Consider the following 11336-nt stretch of genomic DNA (forward strand, 5'->3'; position numbering starts at 1 on the left):
AGCCCACTACTTGGGGATTGTGGTGAAGTATGGGACAATTATTGTTTAGCAGTTCTTCATGTGAAGTATTTCTAAAACTGACGGACTGCCTTTTGCACACACTGTGTAGGAAGGTTTCCACTTTACAAAGGTGAATCCTTTTCAAATTCCCAGAGACTGTGCAGGAGTGGGAGAGAAGAGAAATAGCACTTCACATCTGAAATGCTGTACTGACCTTAATTACATTGCGTTCTAAACACATTAACGGATAGTTTTCTCTGTCACTTCTACTGGATTATGTCAAACAAATTACATAAAATCCTAGATTGAACCTATTACTTATGTCTTTGTCCCATGGCCACTCTGTATGTTATCTTTTAAACCCTTTGTTCCTCCTCTTGTAGGACTCTTCCATTAAATTCCTGTAGTGATGCTTACATGACTTACTGTTGCATTCAGGTAATCTCACAAAGTTTAGCCTTGCCTGCTACAAAAAACATGTCTGCAGACCTTCATACAGAAAGCAAAATGGCAGTTACAGAGAAGTGTTGTTAAGCCCTTTCACTGCATCCTACTACATCCCTTCTGAAACCTCCCCTTTTTTCTGTCCAGTCAAACACTCCTCCCAGCCAGCCATATCACCGTTCAAGTCCATAATCAGTGTTGCTAAACTTGTCATCCAAACATGTTAACCCCCCTGCTTTTGTAACTCATCTACTCCTTGCTGATCCAGACAACTATTCCTCTGGGTCATGGGTAGCCTTCTTGATTCTCCCCCTTATCCTCAATGTTAACCCTTTCCTGTTGTCTCTGGTACCAATTTCTTGTCCTTTCTTCAAATATTTTCACAGACTAGTTCTACCCTAGCAAAAGGCTGATTTTCTACTTCTCTTCCTGTACTTTCACACTGCCTTCCATGATAGCCCAGAAAGATCTTCCTCTTGCAAGTCACCAAGCCCACCATCAGTACACTACTGAGCTCTTCTTCAAAAGCATGCCCTTCCCTAACACGTCCTGGTAACTCTAACCCAATAACAGAGGTAAGCAGTGAGGCCTACGCACAAAATTTTCACCTGGCTGCTTCTGTCCATTTGTCCCAGATCCAGCCCGCTCTTTGGGCTCACCCACCTATCACACATCTTGTTTCAGTCTGTAATCTTCCATGGATGGGTTTGCCATTTTTCTGATGTGTTTGTTTTCTCTCATTTACATATACCCACAGGGTAGATTTTAATAAAGCCAATTCAGAAAAAGCTCCTCATTACCTTAAGTTTGATAACCTTTTTTATAAACAGAAAAGATATGCTGGCAAAGGACTTTTCCAATCTTTACTTTAGAGAAGGGTTGTGAAGAGTTTCACTTGTTTAAAAACACAAAAGGACCCCAAATTTCCATCATCTGCCCCTCCTTCATCTCCATGAATCTGGCCTTAGCCCCTACCTAAGATATCTTAGTGAACAGGTCACATCCAGGAGTAAAGGTCTTGCACCGTGGTGTAACGGACAGACTTACTGAGTGGGCAGCAGAGCTGTGGCCCACTACTGTCACTATCAGTGGAGCAGTAAACATGGTCAGACCTATGCAGTCTTCCTCCTCATCCATCCTGCCACATTAGACCAAGGCTGATACTGCAAGTCTGTAAACCTTCTCATACTCATGGTCTTAAGTTGATCTTGACAGCAAAACCATGAGGTGAGAAGCTATTACCTCCTCAGTTTTAAAGCAAAAGAACAGAGCACGTCTTACTATCTTTCCGTCACAAAATTGCCAACAGAAAATGTTTGAACGCAAAGCCTTGTGTTCAACCTTTGAACATGGGATGCTCAGCGCCCTCTTCCACACTTGACTTACACCAGAACTAAGACACGTAATATTTCTGAAATTGCTAATTATTTCTTCTCAGGCCTGTAAAAGTTCCACCCTGCAGAGCTTGCAAATCTACGTACTCTTCAAGCAGAACATGCCCCCACAGAAGACTGCAGAGCAAAGCAGAGAGATCGGACAGGCCCCTGTGCCAAGCCCCAGCAAGTGCTGCAAAACTTTAATCAACTCGATGATGCTCTGACCTCTCACTCTAGCAGGCACTAACCACTGGACCTCTCACCTTTCTCCTCTCTAACAACCTCTACTCAGTAGTTGCCAAATACTCATAAATTCAGAGTGGTTGCTTCTAATCCATAGTTGAAGTATGTTTCTTCTACTTCACACCTGTGCCTTAAAACTATTTCCCCCCAGCTGTTTGCTCAAATAAATGACAGCTTTCCTTTAATCTAACTTCTTTAAAACAACAGGGACATCAGCGATTTAATTTCTGTAACAGACCAGTCTGTTCATCAAGTTGTTCAGCCAAAAGCAGCATCAAAGACAATTTACTGGAGCTGTGCAGAACCAGGCAGCTGCCAGTGAGACTACGAAGGGAGGAGGTGTCTGGGGCAAGCTTCCTTATGTCCGGCCAGGGACAGACAGCTGCTGCTTGATGGGTGAGTGAAAACCTGCAGCTTTTGGGGCTGTGTAAGGCTGATGGTGTGTTGATGCTCATTTCCTAAGAAGGTTGAAAAGGTAATTCAACGTGCTGGCAGCAAGGCTGGGTGCAGTGTGGAAATGGCTGCTGGGTGGTCCCATAAGGACTGGCTGAGGATGGGCTTTCATGGTGCCTCTTAGGAAAAGAGTAAGGGAGCATGGTATGAGCACTGGGCTCTTTGGTACTTGATGCTTCAAGTATTTTTTCTTTGTGGTAACGGGACTTGATTAATAGCAGGATTTCAGATAAGCCATTTGTGTTTCCTGTATCAGGGAAGGTAGAGGTTGTATTTTAAGAGTTTTTAGTAAGGATGTGCTTGAGCTATGCCAAATAAAGGTTTTTAATTTATTCCACTAGTTACATGGATCTCAACTTTTCATGTGGTTCATTAGAGACACTTGGATAAAGCAAGACTACATCTAGTGGGTTTTCTCGTATATGACTGTTGGTGCAAGATCTCTCATTTCTTCTGCTTTTCTGTCTACAACCTGCCTGCTTTAACACCTTTAAGACACAGGTTCATGTCTCAAGTTTTCGATGCATAACCTAAAGCTCTGGTGATGTATAAGGGTCTTTTCATAAAAGAGAATCAGATCCAGCTGTGAAGTTTTGAATTTCAGCTCCTCTCCAAATTTAGAGTTTGGATTTGAGTTCCCAGTTCCTAAACTCCACTTTCCTGTTTGGATTATCTAAATTAACAGCTGATTTGGGACAGCTCTCGTTTTGTTCTCAGCAGCTCTGATTTTAGCTGCCAGTTTAAGAGCTTTGGGCTCCAAAACAGTCACCCTGTCTTTCACTTAGCTCTTAAATAGTGAATGATTGTCATAAAATGAAGTAAAAGAATTGAAATACATTGTTAACAGGTGACATCTATTGGTATGGGGAAACAGCTCCAGTGAGCAAGATGTAAACCCTGTATCATAGTGCTTGAAAGAAATATGCATTTTAGAGAAGAAGGGGATGAATTTCAAATTTACTATTCTTCAGTGTTACTTTCTCTTGACAAACATTTATTCCTGACTGACAGGCCTTGCAGACTTCAGGAAAAGAAAGTACCTAGTACTGTTCTCAGTTTTAGTACCTACTAACAATATATAACAACTCTGTATAATTAAGGTGGAGATTTATTCTTTATTTTTAAATTTGGCTTTATTCTACTAAGAAGAGAGCAACACAAGGAATCCATAGGATCAGCTGAGAGCCTCCACAACTCATCCATCATGCTGTGCTAGCCAATACAAATTTAGTTACTCAGTACCCTGTTTGCAGCATATGAGCAAGTTAAAAATAAATAAAAAGTAATACCGTATTTACAAGAAATGGTCAAAGGGCACTAAAGCCTTCTCACAACAGCTGAGTGCATGACGTTTTAAGCAAATATTAGGCAAAACATGTGTTGCAAATACTAAGCAGTACTTTCCTTGCAAAGTCATTCTTAAGTACTGCATTCAAATAGTTCATGCTTTTTTAAATCACAGCAGACAAAAACCCCTTCAACTTACAACAAGAACAAAAACCTATACACACTTAGGAACCAACTGGTTTCAAATGCATTACTCAATTCTACACATCAGACTACTCCTAAGCAAGACACTGATAGATCATCATTGTTGGAAAATAATTTCAAATGATAAACACACTGGTGACAGTTACAAACTATTAATAGAAAATCTGACAAGAAGCTGCCTTTTAATTTCCTGAGTTTGTGAATCCCTACAACAAAAAAACTTCTGGTCTGTAATCACAGAAAAATCTTCAGGAAGAAGATTCAATATTTTGCCCACCATAAGCATTTGAATGAACCCCAGAGATGGATCAACACGATTGTAATCAGAATATTTCTGACTCTCTGCCACTAGATGGTATCCAGTTACATGAGCTGTAACCACATCTGCATTAGTCAAAAAACAACACTGAGAATTGCTGAATGCTTGCTCTTACAGCCTTTGCTGATATTTTGGGCAAGCTCTTTTCCAGGGAGATTTGGCTTTTAAAGTCTTATTTTTGATCTCCATATGATCTTTTAAATGGGGAACGATGAAGTCTTTGATGTGGATTCTTACATAAACAGAAGCAATGAACTACAGAGCACCTAACTGTAACCAAGGAGCTGTGAGCCAGGGTTGAAGTAATGCAAAATATCCTTTCTAAAAGCAGAGGGGAAACTGAAAGAATTGCAAGGAGAGTCCAGAGAGCAACTCCCACCACTGCCCAACCGAGCAAGCAACAAAGATCACAAAAGACAGCCTGAAAAATTAGAGCTTGGTACATGGTCTTGTTGCTTTCATTTGAGAGCTACTGTTGTGAGGAAAACTGCAAGAAAAAGGAAGGGTAACGAGAGTGCTGAGGAAATGTGGGATCCAGACACGAATGTGTACTGGGAAAGAGCATTTTCTCCTTTTCTTCTCTTTTACTGGTAAAAAGGAGACTCTACTCTTTTACCCGTATAATTAAACACAGGGACAAACGGAAAACAGTTACTGCAATGTTTCACTCTGTTCCCAGATCTGCTAATAAATAAGGCACCAGGGGGCCTCAGTTATTCACTAGCAAGAAAACCAGGGCACATTAACTCTTTACTTGCTGAATTAATACACTTCAAAGTCTTCATTCAGCAAGAGTAAAAACAATGTCTGCAAGGCAAAAGAGAAAGGAGCAGTAGAAAAGGAGCATTAAAGCTCATCTATGCAGAAATTTGCAGTAAAATGACTAGAAAATGTGACTCAAACTCAGTATTACTGTTTGCATGGCAAGTCTCTGAAAGCATGGTTTCATGGTGGAAAAACAACAAAACCCCCTTACCTACCAGTGTCACAATGGGGGATGGAGTGATTTAAAACTGAATAAAAAAAAGAATTTGTTTGAGACCCTCTGATCAGCTCTAGTGAGAGATAATAAGAGGTGTTTAGAGCTACCTACACTATTTATGAAGGAAGACAAGTCAGTGATGAAACTCATTACTTCAGGGCTGTTTACGTGTAATTTAAGAGAGTTCTCTCAGCTTTTTATCTCAGAGTGATACCTACATATACAAGCACAAATTTGACTCTTATTCTGTAAGACTATTACAAATCAGTGCACCCACCACAAGTAGACTTCACTGATGACCATCAGGTTACGTGTACTCTTTCTCCTACAGACCTGGGGCTTGTAACTGCTAACATACGCTAAACCATTCAACAGCTGCCTGAATCATATTAATTTAAAGTAACTCCCATTTTCTACAGCATTAGCTTAATTCTACTTTTGGGGTTTTTTTTGTTTTGTGTTTTTTTTTTTTTTTCCAAAACACTAGAATTGCAGCCATATGAGTTGCTGTGAGGGGACTGCAGCAAATTCACAGGGCTCTGGGATCCAGATAATTACAAGCAGCCTCAAAAAAAACCCAAACCTTCTCTAATGCCCAATCTATTTTCTACTTGAGGCAGCTGCAGCTGGTTGCATCTTGGAGCTCCAGGCAGCACACCGATCCAAGATACAAAGAACAGAAGATTGTTCTCTTGCACAACTCTGGGAAGCCTCTCAAACCATGAAAATGGACCAGCGCCCAAGGAAACTGTACTTGAAGCCTCTCCCTTTGGAATTAGTAATTTACTGAGCCATCTGAAATGCTGAATCAGAAATTAGTTTAATTTAAGAGATAGACAGCAAATTTTACATTAAGAAAATGATATCTGATCCATATACAACACTATGGCTAACTTAAGGATGATAAACTGTGTAGTTAGGTGGCTATTTAACTTATGACACTGAAATAGTACTTAAAGTTTAAAACATTGTTTGTATTATGCAACTTGACAATATACCTTAACATCAAGGATTAAAATCTGTGACTTGCCTGAAGGTATACTGCACTCAGCTGTATTTTGCTGCTGAATATTTTGATATCGTGTGACTGGACTGACTGTCTTTTAAACATCTCATCAGCTCATGAGACTAACGGCAACTCAGAGTGGAACAAATGCAGAATCTGAAATATAGACAGAAAATAAGAGATCTAATCTCCAGCATAACATTCTGTGGCACATGACTAGATTCCACATTCTTCAAATGCTTCATAATATTTCAGGTTGCAATATTAGAATCATTATTTTGTTTGCATTATGCCTTGTTAGTAATTGAAGTGACATAATCTTTAATTTAAACATTTTACAAGTCTCCCTTTCCTGTGACAGCATCAATCCTGACTTCACTTCAGTGTAATATCTATCAGAGGAAGGTCCTTCTTGCTCTACTGACCTTTTGAGAAAATGCTTAACTTCCCCCCCACCCCCATCTGCAGCATGTGTATCTTTGCAGAAAAGTGACAACTGTGCTCCTGAACTTCACAGTTTAAGACTACAGCCTGACAGGTAGCAGAGCTGCTGACCTGGTTTCCTATGTTAATAATCTTACTTTTAACCACCTTACATTTGGAAATTTTCACATCCTACTAGTGAGTTTGAAGCCGCTGATACTACTTTATGCCAAATATTTATAATCAGACAGTAATTTGGCACAGAACATCCCTTGTCACTGAACGACACCAGTAGCCATCACAGTTCAGTGTATCACATGAAAGGAATGAGGAGCAGACCCAGAAGGGCTTTTACTCATCATAGATGTGGCATTGAGACAGTCACATCCCCTTCTGCACACTCAGTCACTGCAAGGTCCAAATTTCAGCTGGTACATACCCAGCTTTATAGCTTGACCGTGCCCAATGCCTAGGCCCCAGCAGAACTTTAGACATTTCTTTGTCTGTCTCACACCACTCTTCCCAGTGAAGCTCCCTCCAAGTGCTCCTGCCCTTCTTTATCCAAAAACTTTCAGCTGCATTTTGACAGTAAGAAGCCTCCCGTGTTCACACCAGTCCTTCTAAAGTTCCAGTTTGGTGGGTTAATTCCCCTCACACATGGAGCACAAATACAGCTCTCATATTTTCCAAAACTTATGTCAGTCCCAGGGCTTTCAATGGGGAGGGTTACCAGTGCAGACCCTACATGTTAGCTCTAAGAATTGAAAACAGGACCAACAAATGGATCAATACCTCTTTTGTGTGCTGGAATAGTGCTCCTACAAGACAGAAATGCAAAGATCCATGAAGAATAAATAACATGCTTTCAGAATGACCAGAAAAAAATCTGGCACCAACTCTCCCCCCTCCCTCTGCCCAGAAGATAATCTTAGTATAAGAAACCAAAGTCTCTACAGACAGTTCTTAAGAATTGTATTCACTATTGCCCACCTCAAGCATTAAAGTTAAAGCCCTGGTCAGGTACCAAGACAATTATATCCATCTGCTCAGGACTCATAAGACCATGTCTGGAGTACATCTGTGTCGTTTGGGACCCTCAGGGCAAGAAAGGTATTCACAAACTGGAGGAGGTCTCCTGAAGATCACTAAGATGGTTAAAGGGCTGAAGTACATGGCATACGAGGAAAAGGTGAAGCAACTGCTGTCTTCTGCTGCCTGGGGAAAGACCTAGAGCCAAACCTTTCACTTAGGTGCACAGGGAAAGGGCAAGAAGCAATTTTCACTAGTTCAATCAAAGGACTTGAGGACTTCAACACCAAAATGCTTCAGTACTGAGATGTTGACTGGGGAGGCTGTAGCATCTCCTTCTTTGGAGATTTCAGAAGTTGGCTGGACAAGGTCCTGAGCAATCTGCTTTTATGTGGAAGTTGTCCCAGGTTTGAGCAGGGCATTGGAGTTGACATGTTCCAGAGGTTCCTTCCAATCCAAATATCTGTATGAATTTTCTAAGAAGGCATATAGTTAACATAAATTTAGGGAAAAAAAAGTATCATGTGTGTTGGTCTTTTTATTTGCTTTTTGGAGTTGAATTTACTGGGTGTCACGTGTATAAGAGCTGAGGCTTTAGGAGAAAACATTATTCTTGATAAAAATCTGTGAACAAACTCTTATTGTGTGTTCCTTAACTGTTGTACATTTGTTGCTCATTAAAACTATGTTGTAAGGAGTTTTTGTATATAAGAACATGCTCATCCTCCCTTTGTGATTCTTCATTCAAGTAAAAATCAAGCTGAAAATTTAAAAAAAAAAATTGCATAATTGCAGGAACATAAATTTGTCACAGCACTGCAGAACAAAAGCGAAGCTAAATTTTCTTGCTCCACTAGTAATGAAATATTAGAACAAATGTATCATTTCCAGAGGTTTTCAGACCCTAATGTAATTTCTCACAGGCACTCAGCCTAGCAGACGAACTAAGAAATGATCAGACAAATACGAGTACTGTCAACTTGTACTGGAAAAGATTGGATTCCAGGGAACACCCAGTGAGGACTGAGCTTTCACAGGGAGCACATAAATCTGTGGCAATACTTCCCCTGAGAGAAACAATTTCTTCCTCTCTGTCTTAATCAATGGCTAACATTAAAAGCATCTTTACTGGCAAAGTCCAGACTCTCAAATTCATAAAATTAATCAGTAAAATCTACCAGACAGAGGAGTGCAAGTCACAGACAGCTAGGGTAAATCACATGAAGACCACAGCCATCTGTCATTGCTCCTGCTATGACTGAGCACAGACACATCTATCTGGAGAAGATACACCATGCCAAAGTTTTTTGGCCCAAGACTAAATGCATTTTATTTAATTGATACAGAGGCCATATCAGACTTCATACTCTGCCTTATTAGTTGCGTGTAACACAGTACAAGATCTAGCAGACATGCCAGAATTTAGGCTGAAACAACTATAAAACAAACCCCATTGGTTGTGCACATTAAGGTCAACTAAAAATGTCAGTGTGGCATGTCAGCATGACATTTGATTTACAGGTATATAAGCACAAAAAACTGATTGCAGCACATCAGTTTTTTATTGTTTTGAAGAAATCAGTGTCATGGTTGCACTGTCACTTGGAAGCCAAAAGCCTAGAAGGATACTCTTCCTGGAAGAGAATTAAATTAGCTGTGTGATGTGCCACCTCCCTATACGTGTATGTTTGAAAGGACAACAGGCCGTTAAGAGAAATGATTAATTACAGTGCAATCACTTAAAAGTACATGAGATGCATCTGCTCAAACGTTAATAACCAATAAGACAGCCTATAACACAATGCAAGAGAAAAAAAAATCCCATGCTTACTAATGCTTCATCAGGGACCTTTGGATTCAAGCTGTTGGATAGGTTTGGCAGCTTGTTAGTAGACTAGTGCTTTGTCGCTGTTTATGATTAAACAGACCCCTGTGACATGCTTGGTGTACAGTTAATGTGAACAGCAAGTCATAGCTAGAGGAACTAGTCCTGGAAGAGGTGGTGCAGGTGGGATTAGAAACTTTTAGGGAGTACCAACCTGGGAGAGCAGCTGTGCCATGAAACACCAGCAGTGGCTCACCAGGGTACCTGGGGCTGTCTCAGGAATGAGGGAAGTCATGCCCTCCCTCTGGTAGGAAGCTGGATGGACTGTACTATTACTTTCTGCTGGCTTATCTGCTTAGGTTTCTTATCTGCATAAAGCAGGGAAGAGAGGCAGGAAGAACAAAACCTCATACCCTTAGGTTTTGTCCTCAAATACAATTGGATCTGGGATCCCACAGTTTATCCCACAGGGCCTGAAGAGAGTGCTGTGGTCAGTGCATTATCCTGGTTCTGGTGGGAAAGGAAGAGACTGAAAAGGTTTCCAAAATCCACTATAACTCAACAACTCTGCATCTTAGTGTCCCTCACCCTATCCCCAGCAGTGTTACCGCTGAACTAACCAAAACCCACAAAAGCACAGTACTACAATCATCATGCTAATCGTTCACCCCACCTCCCAAACTTCACACACATCTGCATCCACTGCCATCTCCTTCCTCTTCAGTTGCCTCCCACCACAATTCCACTTTCCCCAGAAGCCTACACTCAGCTCCTGGGAAGATTTCCACTGTTACCCTCAGTGCAGCTGTACAAGTTACTGGATCAGATCCACAGCCACAAGTTGGCATGACCCACCAACATCTGTAGAGCAATCCATTCTCCTCTTGAAGGCCCTACACCACACTGCTCCTCTGTATGCTTCCTGTGTGTTCTAGACACCCCATCGGGTAGGAAATGCTGCCTGCCCAGAGCAAGCAACACCACCACAAACTGAATGGACTCTGGTGAATACTTAAGACAAAGAAACCAAAGGCTGAAATACACCATCCTGGCTGCTTGTGGGAATGGCAGTCTATCCCCATTCATCAACTCCAGAATCCTTCTGGAAAAAAAAAAAGAAGAGCATTAAGTTACTGCAGCCCCATCTGCTTTGCCACAAAGCAGCAGGGAAGCCCACTCACTGCATTCCACTGGCGGCTGAGCCTTTTGTTAGTCAAGCAAAGCTCCAGAGTCATCAATATGTACATTTGTTGCATGCAATATACTGACCTTTCAGCTATTTTATTGACATGCTGTCCTAAACTTATTTATAAGATAAAAGGACAGATTTCAAGTGGACTAGAATTTAAACAAAGGAGGTGATTCAATCACATAATGAATAAACTGCTGCCAAGATCCCCAGCTGGGGACTCAGGTTCTGGAGGTAATATTTAGTTCTTACAGACAGGCAAAGCAGGGGGCTTCTCACAACTGTATTCTCTACAGCCATATGTTTTTCACATCCTGCCTTTTCTTTTTTTCTTTTTTTTTTTTTTTTCTTTTTTCAGCAAGATCTCCAAGCAATATACTATGAAATACTAAACAAAAAATACCACACAGGAAATACTACACAAAAACCAGTCTGCATTTAACCATAGGTTAAACTGATGTATTGTGACACTGCTATTGAGGGGCCATTATCCTGTAGTAATCATCTGTCATTCTTAATTGTACGCCTGCAAGTTAAAAATCTAATATGTTGTGAC

This window comes from Tyto alba, unplaced genomic scaffold, assembly GCF_018691265.1.
Source record: "Tyto alba isolate M040663 unplaced genomic scaffold, T.alba_DEE_v4.0 Super-Scaffold_22, whole genome shotgun sequence".
In the NCBI taxonomy this organism is placed as follows: Eukaryota; Metazoa; Chordata; class Aves; order Strigiformes; family Tytonidae; genus Tyto; species Tyto alba.